Raw genomic sequence first — 20,624 nt, forward strand, 5'->3', positions numbered from 1 at the left:
ACAAGCAGACTCCTTGCTGAGCGGGGAGCCCAATGTGAGGCTCAGTCCCAATCCTAAGACCTGGACTGAAGTCAGACAGTTAAATAAACTAGCTACTCAAGTGCTCCACAGTTTTATAAATTATTAATGTATAGCATAAAGAGTATTCTATTGGATTCTGCATTCAATGTTTTATCCTATGTTTGGCTGAAGTATATGAGACTCATACAGGTATATAATTGGAAGACAGTGCTGTATTTTAGTAGGATTTTCAGACCATTATTGATATTCTTCTTTAATACTACCCTACAATGCAACAAGTAGAAGATTTTTAGTATTAACATGGATTTTGAAGCCATACCAATGATTTTTTTTATTACACCAAAATGCATCATTCTAATGCTATTTGTACACATTAATCAATTATGTGTGATTCTGTAACATCATGTACTGACCATTTGGAAACTGCTGGTTTACTGAATTAAGTGCATATTTCAAATAATGACACATTTCACCCTATTACATTAAAAAATCACCTTCATAATGTTATTACCAATCTCATAAAAATATCTTTGCATATCAGAAAGCTGCTTAGATGTTGGTAGATATACATTTTTAAAAATTTTAACACTACTTGAATGCTTAAGATTGGCCAAAACAAATAACACACACACACACACACACAAACCAAACCTGTCAGTGACTCTTCTTAATGGAGTAGCTTCACTTTTTCCATTTTTGTGAAGATGTTTTCCAATTGTCCAAATCTGCCTAAAGCTAGTGTGCCTGCCAGTTATTCTTTCCAGTGAAACAGTGTTCCATAAAGAAAGCAATTAATTCAGCTCACAGCTCACAGAATCCCCAGGCTGCTTTTTCTCAAGACAACTATCAAGGGCTTAATGTGCACTTTCCCCATCATGCAAAATACTAAATATGGGTATGCAAGGGATGAGCTTTACTAAAACTAGTGGTTTTTCTTAATTAGAAGGGATTTTTTAAGTGAAATTGCCTTTCTTTATTATTTTTCTATAAGCATGTGGCAGTAAAGGGTAACACGACTGCTAGTAAAGTCTGATGCCAATGCTTTAATTCATACTAAGGAGCAAGTAGTTTTAGCAACATCAGTGTGTATGTTAACCCAGGGCAAGAGGCAAATAATATTCCATTATTATGAAAATAGATTTTCCGCTTAAAAAGACCCTCTGAAAGGATAAACTCTATGGGAGTATGAACTGCACTTTGATAAGCCACTGCCTTAGACGAATATGCAAAGAGAATTTTGAAATACAGAAGACAATAAACTATAGAAAAGAGAGGAAATAGTCTACTTCCAAGCATATGAAGAAGAGATTTATAAATAAGATTTGTAAGGCCAGCATGGAGGGGTATGGAAAGGAACTTCAGTTTTAGTTGTGCATTCTTGTGGAGCTCTGACAGCACACAAGTCTCCAGATCAAATAATGCTGGTGCCTCTGTGACGCCAACATCAAAAGAGAGGCTGAAATACTACTCAGTTATTGCGTGGTAACTACTTCTCCTTGAGGATAGTAACAATTTTAAAAAATTAAAAAAGACTTTAATGATTTTGAAGATCAAATCATTCAACCTCCATATTATAAGACCTTTTTATAGAATTATAAATTCTGAGAATTTTTAAGCAAGACTTAGCTTGAGATAATCAAATACCTTGTATTTCAACAGAACTCATTCTACAAATGATAAAATAAAGGTTCAGTGAAATTCTCACCTGAACATCTTGTAGCTTGTCAAAGGCAGAACCAGGCCTAATACTTCAATTTTTGGATTTCACACTTCTTTCTATGTTTACTGACTTGAAAATTGTTGTTTTTCACCATGTCATTTAGTTATACTCTCAGCTAATAGTAATAGAAAACCCAATTACATGGACTTGAAACGTTTAATAGAAAACCCAATTACATGGACTTGAAACGTTTTATTTTTCCTACATTATAAAGAATCCAAAGGTAGTCAGCCATTGGAGTTTTTTCAGGGTCTCAGTGATAACAGATGTTGTTGACTTTTCTGCTTGGTTACACAACGGGTGCTGTGAGCAAGCTATCATGCATACTTTTATAGGCAGGATTAATGAGGAAAATAGGAGGGCAGCACTAAAGACTGATGTTTACATCTCATCAAAGAACTATGCATGGGAGGACACATACGATGTGTTGTAACTTCCATCTCCTTCCAGCCCCTAGAATATAATCAGGGAAGAAAGCAAGATTTAGCATAATGTGGACCATCTAGGATGTCTGTCTCTCAGCAACCACTTTTCTTTTTTTCCTGCAGACCCCTTGCCTCTTAGGAAATTGACTACTTCCATAAATCCTTGGGTGTGTCTGATGGTTTAAGGGTATTTTTTCCCCTTGTCTGCAATAGGTTTGGTGACCCAGGCAAAACCACTCACATAGCAATTCATTTGCAACAGAGATCAGAATCAGCATTGGAATTGTGCCCAATTTTAGTCAATACATTTTAAGGAACTTATCTGAATCTTTGAAGGAAAGAATTCCTTCTGCTTTGAGAAGTAATCTAACAAAAAAGACAATCTCTATTGCTCTGCATGTATCCAGATGTATTTATCAATCCTGGACTTGTCAGAGTCTAAGACTAAAATGTACTTGGAATATGCAGAGATAAGACAATTGCTTGAGATATGGAGCAAGGACACTATAAATCCTTTCTTCCTCACAGTCTTAGACTTTATCAGTGTCATAATCAAATGCATCTTTTTTATATTTTAAGCCATTTTCAATTTTCTATTACTTGTAACTTAACATGAACTATCATTGACTGGCACAACTAGGAACTAAATGGATATGAAAATTGATTCAAGTTTCTGTTCAATCTATAAATGTTTGCTGAGAAACTATGGCATTGTCTGGGAGGTAGAGGAAATCACAAGAGACCAATATTTCTACTAAGATTTTTAGTGTGTAGATAAAAGTGTAAATTAATTACTAAATAAGAAAAAATGTATGCTAAAAGAGTGGTCTTCGGTCAAGAATTTTTTATGAAGCAGAATTTATGTATGATTTTAATATTTGGGCAGAATTGGTCAGATGTAGTTGGTTGAGAAAGAATACACATTCTAGACAGAAAATAGTGTGATCTAAGGCATGAGGATCCTAATATATGGGAGGATAATTGTGAAGTAGCTGCTATTCAGTTTTCTGGAAATTCAGTGTACACAAGACAGGTGAACTTAGAATTTGCAATTAAAAAGTAAGGCTCAAATGATATTGTATACCGCACTGAATTCTGGTCTGAAGCATACAAAGAACATTTAATAAGTCATGGAGAGGCCTTGCAAGTTTTTGATTAAGTTATATTATCAGTCTTGATTTTAAAATGCCACTCTGACAGTAGCATGCTGGATAAGCTGAACAAGATAGATCAGGAGACTATTGCAATAATTGATAATAAAGGCTTGAATTTGTAAGGTCATTGTTGAAATGAAATGAAAGTCATTATGGAGGAACTAGTTTGATTTCTGGTCCCAACGTTTTCCACTATTCCATATAGCCATACAGCCGGAACCACCGAAGGGCCCACCAAAAGTGATGGGCACAGCTGTCACAGCATTTTATGTTAGGATTTTTGGAGCTGCAAGTAATGAAATGGACTCTGATTAAGGCAAAAAGAGTTGATTGGATGGACATTTGAGTATCTCAGAGAATGAAATAAGTAGTTTCAAAATCACACTTTAGCAATGACAGACACACACAACTCTGGAGTGGTGAACAACATCTAGAGAAGATGCTGCCTATCTATTTTGTTCTAATCATTCTCTACTCAAAATTCACATTCTTTGTAGAGTAAATCTGACCTTTCTCACTTGGTTTCACAGCCCTGTTAGAGAACTGCCAGAAGATTACTGGAAGTGAATAAGATATATATAATCTCACAACTTAGAAAATGCTATAAGTGCATCTACAGAATTTTAAAGATTGGAAAACACTTCAGGATTTCAATTTCATTTCAGTAAAAAAATATTCAGGTAACACATTGATATTGAATCTATATATTATGGCAAGGAATATTTTCATTTTTTTTAAGATTTTATTTATTCATTCATGAGAGACACAGAGAGAGAGAGGCAGAGACACAGGCAGAGGGAGAAGCAGGCTCCATGCAGGGAGCCTGACATGGGACTCGATTCCGGGTCCCCGGGATCACACTGGGCTGCAGGTGACACTGAACCGCTGTGCCACCAGGGCTGCCCAAGGAATATTTTTATTTTTTATTTTTTTAAACATTTATTTATTTATTTATTTATTTATTTATTTATTTATTTATTTTTATCCATGATAGACACACACACAGAGAGAGAGAGGCAGAGACACAGGCAGAGGGAGAAGCAGGCTCCATGCCAGGAGCCCAACGCAGGACTCGATCCCGGGACTCCAGGACTGTGCCCTGGGCCAAAGTCAGGCGCCAAACCGCTGAGCCACCAGGGATCCCGCCAAGGAATATTTTTAAAGTTAAAAGAGCTCTTGACCTGAGTGCTCACCAGAGTTTCATTGAGGGCCCACAATTCAATGTAAATTTGCTTATGCATTTTGAGGATCTATAGCACAAAGGATATTTGTAATTATTATTGAGGTAAATCATGATTTTCAATCAAAACAGTTAATATATCAATCCACATAATAGTTATTAGGGATTGAACCATGTCACCTGCAAAAATAAATGTTGGTGTCTTAACCATGTTTGCTTTAACAACATACAATCCCATGATATCAGTGTCTTATAACATATTATTCTCATTTTCCTCATTCCAAGACACAAACTAAAGGACTAAAAACTTTCTGGGACATAATCTTCTTCTAACACATGCCAGAGAGAGATGGATAGAAACATCCACTGTGTTTTAGAGCCTCTCTTTAGAAGTGGAACTTTTACCTACATTATAGCTCCATGAAAAAAAATCTCAAAGCCTCCAGGTAGAGATATATACACTGCTTATTTAAGGACACCGCAAAGGAAAAGGCATATAACTGTCTCATACAGATACATGAGAATTATTAGAAATAATATCTCAATCCATCTAGTTGGTCATGAGTATTTCCTTCAGATACACAAAATATACTCAGTCTAACCCTCCTCCTTAGTACTTTAACTTTGGACATCAGACTCAAAGCCCCAAAATTATGTTCAAATCTGACAATTTTGAAATATCATTCTGAAAATGTTATGAAGTCCTGGTACTTTGTAGATAGAGAATATATTTTGATTAAATACGGATTGATCACACACACACACACACACACAAACACAAACACTGACTGTATTTGTGGGGCATAGTGACTTTCAATTCACTGTATCTCTACTCTTAGTTCTACCCTTGTGAGGTTCTTTTTTTTTTTTTTTTTCCGTTTCCTTTTTGTCTACATATAGAATGGTAATGGAGACAATACCTCATGTTACAGTGAGGAACTTCCTCAGCTAACTTACAGGTCTGTAGAAAGTTGGGATCAAAGGTGATTATATATATATCAGTCACCAATAGTCATCATCTCTTTTGGTCCAAGCTAGGGGTGTGTATGTGTTTGATTACTACAGTAATCAAGATGCTACAGCAACTTAGTAATTTTGAAATTGAGATAAGTGGGTCCTCCACATAAAAATAACTTTTGAGCATTGATCTGAATTCAGCAACCTTGGTAAACTTATTTTTTATTTTAAATAATTTATTCATAGTTTTATTTTTAGACACATACAATAAATCTATATGTAAATGATAATTGGAAATGATTCTTTTGCTGGCTTTTTACTATGTGTACTTTTCATATAAATATATTATATATTTTATTACTAATTTGTTAAGGGGTCTAATTTTATAATGACTAGATATTGAATTTTATCAAGTATTTTATACTTTTGAGTATAAAGAAAAATATTTTGAGACAAAAGAAAAATTTTATCCTTTAATATTTTAATAAAAGAATTATACTGACTGACTTTAAAATATTAACATATACATGCATTCTTGCATCATCACACTTTGGTTCTGATATACAGTACTATTTATATATTGGCAACTTCAGTTTGATATTTTATTTAAAATTGTGGCATTTCTGTTTAGGAGTAAGACTGGGTTGTACTTTGTCTTTTTTGCAATGTCTTTGTCATGTTTTGATATAAAATATTATACTGATCCTCATGCAAACAGTGGGAGTATTCTTCTTTCTTCTAATCATGGCAAATTTTGCAAGGTATCAATCTCTTTTTTCCCTAATGTAGAGCATCTACTTTCAAGAAATGATTTTTTTTTTACATTTTAAAAATATAATATTTTTGAGATTTAATCTTCTGAAATCCAGCTTTAAATGTTTTCTCAAATTTTACGTGTACCAAGCAAGGAAAAATAATACAATATCAATGACTGTTTAGCAAACTGAAATTGACCAAGGTAGTGATGTTTAATTTTGAAAGAAGTAGGTATTAACTGGCTATGGAGGGTGTGTGGGAAAAGCAGACAGCAGCTTCACAACAAACACCTCACTCTGCCTCCCATCTGGGCATACAGAATCCATGGGGGCCTGGAGAGCAAGGGGCTCTCTGGAGAGAGTCTAGAGAGGCAGTAGGGGCTAGATCACATATGGGTTATAGGCCATGTTAAGAACTTGAGACTTCATCCCAACATCAATGGGAGACCTACACACACTTCCAGAGGAATCTTCTAGAAGTATGGCTTATCCTGCCACTCCTTTATGTAGGCACTTCTAGTAATAAAACCCTCAAAACAAATCCTAGATTTCTTAACCATCTGGTCAAGTTCTTTTATGATCACAGACTAACCTCTATTTTCAGACTTTTCTCCTGGTCCCTTTCTATGAGTCTCTTACTCTAACCAAATGCACATTTCTTGTGCTGCAAACACTAGCCCACGGTGTCCCTTTCCATAGTGAGTTCCCATTTCCTCTCCCTAAAGTGTCCTTCCATCTTTCTCCACCATTTTGCCTCCGGCAAAGACCTGTCCATATACTATGACTTAATTCTAAAGCCATGATCCCCAAAAAAGTCTTCCTAAACCTCCCAAACATATGAGGTCTCTCAGGACTCTGAGCTTGCCTACAACTCACCTCTCCTGGTGTGCATATCATGTTCTATCTTGTGTTGTAGTTATTTGTATTTTTTTTTCTTCTCTCCTCTACTTGGTTAAAAAAAGAAAAGGAAGGAAAACTAAAGTAACACTAATGACCATTTAACAGACTGAAACTGACTGAGTTACTAATTATTCAAGGTCCTATATCTTGTTTCTAACAGTGTTCATAACAAGTCATTGCCAGGTGACGCTGTGCAGTGGCATGTTTGACAACTATTTCATTTTAAAAGGAGCATATAGTCAGGTTCATATTAGCCTATGTGAAAAGGTGCTTTATGTCTGGAAGTAGAGTGATTAAGATCAAGCTGGACCTCCTAGTACATTGAATACATTTGGTTTTCAAAAACAACCTTAAAGGGTTGTAAATATCGGTTTTTCTACATGTATTCATTGTATATAAGTGGTTCTAACTTGATTGCCAGAAGTCTGCATGGGATGTTATTACCACAGCAAGCTGTATCTGGGAGTAATAAATAATTACCATAGCAACATCATCCTGCACAATGGTTGCAATGAAATTGACAGTAGGAAAAAAAAAAAAAAAGAAATTGACAGTAGGAAGCATGGGAAAGACTGCCAAACATTTTTTGCACTATATATATATATATGTATATATATATATGTATATGTATATATATATATGTATTGAATGAGGTGATGGTTTTACAAAACCAACTTCCTTTTTCTTATTGAAAGGACCTCATGGTTATTGTAGGCATCTGTCACTCAGGCATATGTGAACATTTGTGCTTTTCTGTTACTTCAAGTACTAACATTAAGAAATGCAAACACACATTTGTTGCTAAGGAATTTCCAAATCCTGTATTTTCTTACTTAATAATTGGGGAAATAAACATACTGCTTGACATTATCATAAATAGTAAGGAAATTCCCTTGTGAACTGAATCTACATAGAAATATTAACCAAATGAATGATCTTTCAAGAGAACACACAACTTCAACCGAGCATACCCAATTTTATATGGCAAGAAAATACTTCCTTTCAATAAACATCCGAAAGAAATATCCTGAAGAAAAACACTCTAAAATGAAAGAAAAAAACTCTGAATTTGAATATTATGAGAATGTAGTCTATTTGTTTATAGAAATTTACACTGAGTAGCAATAAATGAATTTGAATATTCAATTTAGAAAAATTTCATAGCAGAAAAAGTAATTTTAGTTACGTAATATATTGAATTATTAAGCATAATCAGGCTGTAAATCTTTGAAACCAAATAGAAAAGAATCATTTAGATATTTTCCCTCTGAAGAAACATATTAAACAAATGTGCCTTTGTAATTTTATGAAAATATTTAAATTAACAAAGTCATAGAAGGAAAATTTATAGTAAAAATTCGTAAGCTTCTTCTCTTCCAGGAACAGAATTATATTAATCATGATGCATATTAAAGTAGAAAGTGTCTACTCCTATGAAGAGGGTATGGCAACTGATTTGAGAGGCTGTCACCTATTTCTTTTACTGAGACAAATACATTTTACATAAAACAACTTTGAAGAGACTGAAATCTGTTGTAGCCTAGCAACAATAAAATAGGGTATGGTATTAGGGAAGAAAATACTTTTTTTTCCTGCATAATCCTCTAGCAATGACAGATATAGGGCAGAGGAAATTATGTGTCATATAATGATCTTTTGAAGAAACATTAAAACATCAAATTTAACATAAAATGTGATTGTGAGACTTTAATGAGTAGAGTTGTTTTAATTACATCTCACTATGCTTACCTTTTCTCATTTAAAAAGTTTCAATTATTAGTAATTTACATTATTACTAATAATTGTGGCAGCAAGACATTATTTAGCTATTTTAATCCAACTGACTACATAAGATACCCTCACTGGAGTTACATTAAAATTTAAGTAGTTAGGCATCATTCACCTTCTTAATTTACTACAGTCTTAAATAAACATAACTATGGTAAAAGTAATCTTATTACAAAATAAGTTAAATATGGAGGGAAAGAGACTAATTAAAATGTGAGAATATGTTATGTTAGAATATACATTAAAAACTTAGTTTTTTTATGTTACACATAGAGAATGTAAGAATTGGATAGAAGCACAAAGACCACTTCATCAAACATATATGGTTCATAGACCATAAAATACACAATTCACTTGATCTCATATGAGGTTACAAGTGCAGATTCTTATGTGCAATTTAAGAAAATGCATTTCAGAAAAATATGCTCAGAAACACATGTACCAAATGTGATTAACATAAAGATGTCATTCTTTGTTTAATACAAGAATTCACTATGATTTAATTAGAATTCTCAAGTGAATTTGATATTGTAATAATCATTACTATCTATTCTATAAAAAACATTACTAGGAAGAATTTATAGACAAAATTATAATAAAATTTAGTTCAACTTCTGCTTTCATCAAAGAGAGCATCTGATACCAGAATCACTGTATTTCTTTAAATAGCTATAAAACTGCAAAAAAAATTATGAAGTAACCTATTTCAGATATTAGGTAAATAGCCACTGGACAGTTCCTGAGGGAAAGGAAATTCACAAAGAACATCATATAATCCCTGGTTCTTTGCCTGAGAATAATGTCACACTGCAGCCAGGAGGGGAGGCCGACATCACTATGCAGCATCCAAAGCTGTTGGACATCCACAGGCGAACCACTTCCTGACCTGTGACGTGTGCAATTATACTGGCCCCAAACCCCAAAGGGCCTCATTCTTGCTATAATCCTCTGTGAGTGTCATCTTAAAATGATCATTACTTTTGTCTTTGACTTTATGTTTTGTAAATGCAGTCCAATGGGATAATATATCAAACATATGAACACAGGAGCTATTCACAATATGCATGTCTTCTGTTCATGCTGTGTCATACATACATACATACATACACAAACATACAGGTTTGTGATGCCTCATGGGCATAGAATTCTGGTTGGCTCGTGGTGTAAGGAGTTCAGTGACAAAGTGAGCACAGACTGAGCATACCTCTTCTATGACTAAGATGACCCAAGAAGTTGGGGTTTCTGTTCCATTTAAAACTACTTCAAACACAAAAACAGAGAATGTTCTAAGGAACTCTATGATACCCTTTCCTATTCATATTATTCCAGGTATTAGCCATACACTTATGCTAAGAAATGATGACATAGGAAGAGCCAGTGAATCCCTACTTTCCTTTTAGTCCTTTCTAAACAATCATTAATCCAGAGGAGATCAAGTCAAATTAAAAGTAATCTTCGGTTTTGGTAATAGGGATATCATGGGTGAAGGAGACAGTGATGTTAGCACAATGCAAGATATTGATTCCCCTGTACCTATCAATGGGACTTTAAAGCTGTATTCTGAGCGGGTGCTCTCTCTGCTTCTATTGTGCAGTGAGGTGGGGATAGAAAATCAACTTATCATTCAACTCTGCTAAAACTCGTATGGGAGTACAATTTTTCTGTTGGTATTTGACTGAAATAGTATGAATATTTAAATTTTATTTATTTAATATTAAATAAATTTAAATAAATTTAAATTTTATTTATATATTTATTTAAATATTTATAATATTTAAATTTTTATTTAAAAAATAAATAAAAAGAAAAAGAAAGTTTTACTATAACTATTGTACCTAGAATAGGGCCTAAAGCATAGAATGTACATAATACAGACTAGCTGAAAGAAGGCATAAACTAGAGTTAAAATGAGTTTTGTTTCTACAATTTAATAGGGTTAGTAAATTGCTCAGTTATAAATTTAATTAAATCATTTGCCAAACTAAATAAAATATGGAGTTTATGTTTCTAAGGTCTTTACTTAGTGCCTTTTCTTGACTTTCCATAATAAAATTTCAAAGCTTATAGCAGTGTGCAGCATGGTCTTCAAGCACATATTGTTTTTAATGCACATTTCCTATGTAAAGGCACTGGGCAACATCTAATTACATTTCTTTCTAAATAATTCTCCCAAATGGTACTCAGCATATTGTTATTTCAGCAAAGATAGCACTGGCAACTGGAATTGACTCTTGCTTACATTAGTGTTGATATCTAATCTACAGTATTGCATTTATCAAAAATACAAGGCTTAGTTCTCAAAATTATGACCGTTAATTTTCACATTATAATTTTTTGACACATAGATTTTCTTTTTATTTCATCACTCTTTTCAGTTACTTTTTATCAATCTCAGTATCTTTATATAATTAGTCATAAATATCAACAACTGAAATCTCCCATATATTGATGATGGATTATATGACAGTCCTTTTTAATTCTTTTGATTAAAAATTCCCACAGAATACACTAGGTTTCAAATGCCTTTCAAGATGAGTTTGTAATTGAAGTTTGCAAGCTGTAACTTAAGGGGCAACCAAAAAAGTAATAAGCTGATGTTACTATTCATTCTCCTCAGTTGTTCTTCCCTGTTTTTTCCAGTTACCACTATCTTACATATACTTCAATGCCTAATGAAGAAACATTTCTTTTTCATGTTTTGCCTGGCATTTTAAGTCAGTTAAGATGTTTTCTTTTTTATAATTCTTTTAAAAAAATCTTATTATTATTATTATTATTATTATCTATTTATTTGAGAGACAGAGAACATGACAGGATGGAGGGATGGAGTGGAGGGAGAAGCAGGCTCCCAGGAGAGCAGGGAGTCCAATGCAGGTCTTGATGTGAGGCTCTATATGGGGCTGTATCCCTGGACTCCAGGATCATGACTTGAGCCAAAGGCAGATACAAGTAACTGAGCCACCTAGGTGTCCCAAAACTGGTTTCATTCTTGCTGTTCTTCATGATGGCATACTGCTTCCCTCATTACTGTCATATACAGTTTTGACATTTATAATCCTTTCCATGTAAATATAACTACAAGATAAGTATTAAGCTTACTTTTAAGTTTTGTCTTTCTGTGGAATGCCTGGCTGGCTCAGTCAGTAGAACATGCAACTCATTTTTCTCTTTCTTCCTTTCTTTTTTTCTTTTCTTTTCGTTGTTTAAGCATGTAACCTTTGATCTCAGGGTTGTATGTTTGAGCCCACTTAGGTGTAGAGATTACTTAAAAATAATATCTTAAAAAATAAAATAAAAATAAAAGCTTTGTCTTTCTACTGTATAAAATTCCAATACTTAACACACAGCTGAAATCCATACATCCTAGGCACTAAATATATACCCATTCACTATTATTTTGAGCTCTTTTGAGAAAACAGGAATGATGATATCCTGTGGTAAAGTAAAATAAGAAAAGAATTCTCACAGGTTGTTCAAATAAAGAGCAAAAAAAAAAAATCACTGCAATTGAATTTAAAATACATTTATGCCTTATTATACCATTGTTCTCTATGTCATGGATTCAGAGATTTTGATCTCTCAAAATTAGATGCAGTTTAAGTCATGTCTTATTATAGGCTGTGAATGTTGCCTCCTAATCTCAGCATCTAATGGGGCTCCCCAGCATTAACATGGTATCCTAATAGGTGCATTATATGCAAATTGAAGTCAGAATTGCTGCTAGAAAAGAAATAGAAGACAGTATCTTTGAATTAGTAATTTTCTACTTCACATGAAAATCAGAGATTCTCCCATAATACTTCATGAATGGTATCTAACAAAAATCTATGTGATAGTGTATCTGCCATCAGCAAAGAATAAATCATCAGGTATAGGATTTGCTAAACATCTGAAAAGGATTAATACAAAAAGTAAAATCAGACATAGTTTCCCATTGTATAGTTATAAAAGCCAAAGTTGTTGAATGATTTGTTCCATGCATATACACATGCCTTTAAGTACTAGGTACATTTCAAGCTCTAGAGATGAAAATATGGCTAATTTTTGCTTTCATGGAGTTCATAATCTAGTTGAGGACACAGAATGGAAAATAAATAGCAGAGACTGCATAGTGACATAAATGAGGTACTGTAAGGTGTAGTGATAGAAAAGTTGGTCATTCTTGCCAGAGAATAAAAAGAGATAGGAACTACTTAAACTACTATATCAAAGGGGAAGCATAATATAATATTTGGCACAAGAATTTGAGTTCTATTTATGTATGCTAACTTCTAGCCTTACTGTGAATGCCTCTTACCACATAATTTTCCAGAAATGAAATAAATTTCCAAATAATTAAAAACATTGTCATTTATATTTTATGAATAGATAAACAAAATATATATATAAATGAAAATACTTTCTGTCTTTACTAAATGAATATCAAACAATTAAAACAAATAAGACATGCTTGACAAAGTGCCAGTTCTTTTTTGAACTGAAAGATAAGATTTGAGCAATGGAAAAAAAGTGAGCATCTTAATACTCTAGAAAGAGTGAATCTCATTAAAATAATATATTCTGCTGAACTCACAGGGGACATTCTTTAGAATTTTCCAGAAGAGTTATTCCTAATTTGTCACTCTGATCCAGTCTGTACTTAAAACTGCAACCTTGGATTTCAATCTGAGAACTTCTCTTAAATCCCTTATCTTTTCTGGCCAAGAATATGGGTATAGAATTCTTGGCAGGCAGTTTTTTTCACCCTCTCAACTCTTTAACTATATCACCCTATTGCCTTATGACTTCCCTTATTTAAGAATTTGGCTGTTAATCTCATTGAGAATCTCTTGTATGTGATGTCACTCACTCTTTGTCTTCTGACATTTTTACTATGCTAGGTCTAGCTATAATTCTTGAGTTTATGCTCCTTGGAGTTTGTTCGGCTTCTTTGAGGTATACATAAATGTTCTTTATCAAATTTGGAAACTTTCAGGCATTATTTCTTCAAATAAACTTTCTCCCCTTCCTCTATCCTCTCCTTCTCGGACTATGACTATGCATGTATTAGAATAATTAATGGTGTTCCACAAGTCTCTAAAGGATTCATTTATCTAAATTCTTTTTCTTTCTTTTTCTTTTTTTTTTTTTTTTAATTTTTTCTTATTTATTTATGATAGTCACACAGAGAGATAGAGAGAGACAGAGAAACAGGCAGAGAGAGAAGCAGGCTCCATGCACTGGGAGCCCGACGTGGGATCCGATCCCGGGTCTCCAGGATCGCGCCCTGGGCCAAATGCAGGCGCTAAACCGCTGCGCCACCCAGGGATCCCCCTTTTTCTTTTTTTTAAAAGAGATTTGATTTACTTATTCATGAAAGACACAGAGAGAGAGAGAGAGAGGCAGAGACACAGGCAGAGGGAGAAGCAGGCTCCATGCAGGGAGCCCGATGTGGGACTCGATCCCGGGTCTCCAGGATCACGCCCTGGGCTGAAGGCGGCGCTAAACTGCTGAGCCACCCGGGCTTCCCTCTCTCTTTCCTTTATTTATTTATTTATTTATTTATTTATTTATTTATTTATTTATGATAGTCACAGAGAGAGAGAGAGAGAGAGGCAGAGACACAGGCAGAGAGAGAAGCAGGCTCCATGCACCCGGAGCCCGACGTGGGATTTGATCCCAGGTCTCCAGGATAGCGCCCTGGGCCAAAGGCAGGCGCCAAACCACCCAGGGATTCCCCTCTTTCTTTTTCTATATTGACTTATCTTCTAGTCCCGTGAGTCTTTCTCTTACAGTCCAAACAGGCTATTGATCTCCCTTCAGGTGATTCTTAAAGTATAATTGTATTTTTTAATTCCAGAACTTTTAGTTTTTATTTTTTTTTCTTTTAGTTTTTAAAAATATTATTTTAATCTCTTTATTAGTATTCTCTATTTGGTGATATATGAGTCATTCTTTCCTTTATTTCTTTACACATGGTTTCTTTAGTTCTTTGAATCTTTCTTAAAATAGCTGATTTAAAATTTATTCGTAGTAAATCCAACACCTCAGCTTCCTCCAGGACAAGTTCTATTGACTGGTCTTTTCTCATTTATTTCTTATACTTTCTTTCCTTACGACTCTCATATTTTTTTTTTGTTGTTGTTGTTGTTGCTGTTGTTAAAAATGGAACCATTCAGGTAAAATAATAAGGCAGCTCTGAGAATCAGATCACCTAATGGTTTATCTTTTCTGTGTGTGTGTTTCATCTCTTGGCTGTTGTTAATGGTGTTTATTTACCAAATAACACTGTTGGACTAACTCTTTAAAGTATATATTCCCTATATTGTTGGATACTGACGTCTCCTTGCAGTTGGGTCAGTGGTCAGCTAATAATTGGTCAGAAATTACCGTAAATTCTTTGAACTTTTAACCTCCCTCTTATTGTGTTCTGTGCTGGTATAGGGGCACTCCAACTCTCAAGCAGTCCGAAATTTTACCTTAACTTTTAATTACTGCTTGCACTGAAACTCAAGATGAGTCAGAGCTGAGAGACAGGGTTCTTTCTGTTTTAGACATACACACAACATTTTCTGAAATACACATTCATGTAATTCAAACAACATTTTCTGAAATACACATTCATGTAATTCAAACTTCTTATCCTGGTCCCCAAATTCCTAAATGATCTACTCATGAATAACTCTTATCCCACTCTATCCTTTGTTATTACAATGAAGAGTAATGTGCCCCTAGGTTGCTCAATCAGTTGGGCATATGACTCTTGATTTTGGCTCAGGTCATGATCTTAGGGTCAAAGTATCAAGCAGCACTGCTTCAGGCTCTATGCTTAGCGTGGAGTCTATTTGTCCCTCTCCCTCACCTTCTGCCCACCCCACCCCCACTCCCCTCACTTGTGTGCTCTTCTTTCTCTTTCATATAAATAAATAAAATCTTTTTAAAAAAGAGAAATTCAACTTTTCAAGAACTTATTTTTCACTCAGAATCTTTGATATTATGATCACCCCTCTAAGAATGTTCCTTATACAACTGTTTATTCATATATGAGTTAAATGTTTTTATAATGATTTCTTTATTCCAGATACTGTTCTAAAAGTTTTATATGTATCCATGATTAAAAGAGAAAAAAAGCCTCATCCTTAAGAAATCTAGATTTTAGTTCCTCTAAAAGAGAGAAATCAAATTAATATGTATGGCATAGGAAGATACACATTAGGAGAAACATAAATAGGATAAACAAAATAGAGTGTCCATAGGGTAGAATGGAGCATTATTAATTACAAAGTAGAAGGGTAAGAATGGCTGTGATAAGGCAATAGAGACATGAGAAAACTGATGATGTGATCCATATGACAGCATTACAGGCAGAGGTAACAGTCAATGCAAGGCTCTGACGTGAGGATAGGTTTGACTTACTCTAAGAACAGCAGTAAACCAATGTGCTTAGAGCAGAGAGAACAATGGAGAAAGAATGAGTGTAATTAAAAATTTGTTTATTACCAAAAAGTAAAAGGGAAGTCTGTGGAGAGTTTATGTTCAGAGAAGCTGCCATGGACTGAATTGTTGTCCCACTTTCCTAACCCCTACTCCCACACATTTATATGTTGAAGTCCTAATCTTCATTATTTTGATGGAGCCTTTGGGAGGTAATTAGAATCAGATAAGGTCATGAGAGTGGGGTTCTCATGTTTTAATTAATGGATTTATAAGAAAAAGGGAGACAGATTATACTCTCTGCCATGTGAGCACACAGCAAGAAGGTGGCTATAAACCAGAAAGAAGGCTCTCCTCAGGTATTGCATAGGCCTGCATCTTGGTTTTGGACTCTCCAGAACTGTAATAAATAAACGTCTGCTTTTTAAGCCACATAGTCTGTATTATACTGCTATAGTAGCCCAAGCAGACTAATACAAAAATGATATAATTTCTGTCAAAAGAAATATTCTAGTTGCTGATTAAAGAAAAGATAGATAGGGGACTTTCATAATAACCCAAACAATGACAATGAATCTTGGTGGCTAGGGCTACATCACTAGTGAAGAAGGTGATGAAATCTATTTGGATAGTCTTTCCTTTGAGATACCTTAGCAATGTGTACAGCAAAAAGTCCATGAGGCTAATGAGGAGTGACGTGGGAGACACAAATTAAAAAACTCCCAGAGCTCTCACCTTGTGAGAACATCTTAGATGTTCAAGGTGTGATACTGATTGATCACTCAAGGCATTCAGTAGAAATCCCCAAAATGTCACACTTGAATAGTAGGAATAAACTATCACTACAATATAAGGTAATTCATACCACCTGGAACAAAGATGAAAACATCAAATTGACTTGACTTCTGGGCCCAAAAACTCCAGAACTCTTTAAGAAAGGAAACAAAATACAAACTTGCAATAATTTAAAAATGACAATTTATAACATTCCATCAAAGTACTAAACACTGAGAAGGAAGAAAATCTAACTCACAAATAGGATGAAAAAACAGTCTTGGAAACAAATAAGAAATTACAAGAAAGGTAAATTTAGCAGAGAAAGATATTCCAACATCTGTTATGAATATGCTTATTGCTTAAAGTTTCAGAGAAAAACAAAGAAATAAAAAAAGAGAAATAGGAATGTCTGGGCGGCTCAACGGTTGAGCATCTGTCTTTGGCTCAGGGCATGATCCCAGGGTTCTGGGATTGAGTCCCGCATCGGGCTCCCTCTGAGGAGCCTGCTTCTCCCTCTGCCTATGTCTCGTGTTCCTCTCTGTCTCTCGTGAATAAATAAATAAAATCTTAAAAGAGAGAGAGAGAGAAAGAGAAATGGTTGATACAAATTCCCAGAAGGATCGTTCTAGAGATTAAACATATAATATGAAGTAAATTAAGTAGGCCCTGACAATATAATAGATACATAAAATGTAAGAACAGTGAATGAAAAGAGATAGCAATAGAAACAAGTCAATATAAATAATATTTTTAAATAAGTATAGAACAATTGAAATTATACTAAGTACGTTATCTTAAAATAAAGGTATTCTATTATAAAACATTAACCAAAATATATCTGGGAAACCACCAAATATCTGGAAATTTAACAAAATGCTTCTATAGAATGCAAGAGTCAAAAAAGAAATCACAAAATTAGAAAATATTTTGAATGAAATGTAAATGAAACTTAAAGCAACCACATTTTGTGTGATACAGCAAAAAATCGTGCCTGCAGGGAAAATTGAGTTAAGTGCTTAAATCACAAAATCAATGGTCTAGTTTCTACTTCAAAGTGGTTAACAAGTGGTTAAAAAAAAAACCCACAGGCCCAAATGGTCAAGGCCCCAAGTCAGTAAACCAAGACCTAACCTAACTAACTTCAGTAACAAGCCCCCTGAAATGTAACCTTTAACTATGAACAGAGGCATTTCCTTGTCATCACTAGGAAATTTACTGATAGACCTTCGGCTGTTCCCCTTGGGAGGGCAACCTTGCCTAAATCAATGGATTCTTTGCTAATAATTTTCTTTTTTCCACTCTCTTTCTACCTTAAAAAATCATCCTTTTCTGTAGCACTTTGGAGCTCCCCTCTACTTGCTAGAAAGAATGCTGCTTGATTCATGAGTCAATTGATAAAGACAATCAGATCTTTAAAATTTATTTGGTTAAATTTTTGTTATTTAACAAAAGATATTAAAAGAACAAACTAAAGTGTGCAGAGAAAATAATAAAAATAAGGGCAGAATTTATTAAAAAAAACAAAAAACAAATAGAAAAACACTATGATACCTACAGCTGGTTTTCCTTGTTTCTGTAAGAAACAAAACTTTTAAGTAGACTGTACAAAGTACCAATATCAGGAATTAAAGAAAAGACATAAAGGTACCACATAGATTGAATGATTAATAAGAGAACATTACAATTTTAAGCGATAAAAACATATTTCAGATTTTTTCTTAAATTCAAAATATTTTTTATAAATATAAGTGTAAAAATTTGTAATCAATATTTGACAACTTAAATCTAGTTGTGTATTAAAAAGATAACATATGATCAAAGGAGATTTACATTACAAATTCAAGTCGGCTTTCACAAGTCAAGAATCATGAATGTATTTTGCTATGTTAACAGAATAAAAGAAAAATGCTAATTATGTCAATGGATGCAGAATACTCATTTGGCAAAATTCAACATCATATTCATGGTAAAACCTGCAAGAAACTTAAAAAAAAAAAAAAGAATGGAACTTCTCAGTCTAATAAAGGACATATAAAAAGTCTACAACAAATGAGATACTGGTGAAAGGTTAATATTGTCCCATTAAGATAAGGGACAAGACAAAGTATGTGCCTTTCAGTAATTCTGTTTAACAACAATCTGGGGGGCATAGCCATTGTAAAGGGTCAGTAAAAGGAAGAAAATACATGCAGATTTAAGAAAACAATGTAAATGTGTCTTATTTGCAGATTATGTTATTCTGTATCTAGAATATCCCAAAATTCTACAGAAATGTTTCTAAAGAAAATGAATGAGTTCAACAAAATCTTAGAACACAAGATTATTCTGATGAAATCAGTTGTATTTCTAAATAAGAGCTACAGAAATTCAGGAACTCCAATTTGGAAAATATTTTTTTTACAATAGAAATCTAAAACATGAAATATTTGAATTTAATGAAATCAGTGCAAAAATGGTAAGCTAAAAACTACAGAACATTCCAGAGAAATTCAAACTTACATATAAAATAAGAATTAATGATATAGTCAGAATTCACTACTGGTAAGATACAAATTTTTTGCATTGGTCTCTAGATTCTAGTAAATCCAATAAAAAATTACAATACCAAAAATGCTTTTGTAGAAATGAGCAAGCTGAGTCTAAAATTTATATGAATATTCAGGATGTAGAATATAAAAAAAATTGGGGGAGCCCGGGTGGCTCAGCAGTTTAGTGCCACCTTCGGCCCAGGGCCTGATCCTGGAGACCCAGGATCGAGTCCCACGTAGGCTCCCTGCATGGAACCTGCTTCTCCCTCTGCCTGTGTCTCTGCCTCTCTCTCTCTGTCTCTATTCTCTCATGAATAAATTTAAAAAAATGTTTTTGAAAGAGTAAAAACATGTTGGAAGACTTAACAGTACTTGATTTCAAGACTAAAGCTACAGCAATTAAGACAGTTTAATTACAAGGGTAAATTCAGTGTTCAGTGGAAGACAACAAGAAAACAAAAATTGATACATATATGACCAAATAATATTTCATAAAGGTACCAGGGTATTCCAAAGGACATAGAATTTGTTTTTAATAGATTGTGCTGCAACGACTGAATGTTTATTTGAAAAAAATAAAAAGTCTGTGACATTCAATTCTCACTGTATACAAAAATTAACTTTAAAAGTACCATATGCTGAACTTCAATTAAAAACTATAAAAACTGCTAGTTTACCTCAAAGAGCCCTACCAGGTTCTCACAGTGAATCTCAGAGGAAATCCTCTTCTGGCAGAGTGAAGGAAAAAGTAACCATTCAGAAATAAGTCCTGGGCTTTTTGTTGTCCTTGACAAGGCTTACTTTTGAAACAATTTTACTGGACCCTAACTGACCTACCCAACTACATCCTATTGTAGCCTTCTAAGTCAGGAAAGGAAAACAGCATAGAGTAATTAAAAGACTGAGATATAAATATAGGATTTTAGAAAGCTTCCTTGACACCAACCTCCACATTTCACCACCACATATAGGGCTCCAATATAATAACAAAGAAATACAACTGAAA

Source organism: Canis lupus, chromosome 29 (assembly GCF_003254725.2).
Source record: "Canis lupus dingo isolate Sandy chromosome 29, ASM325472v2, whole genome shotgun sequence".
Taxonomy (NCBI): domain Eukaryota; kingdom Metazoa; phylum Chordata; class Mammalia; order Carnivora; family Canidae; genus Canis; species Canis lupus.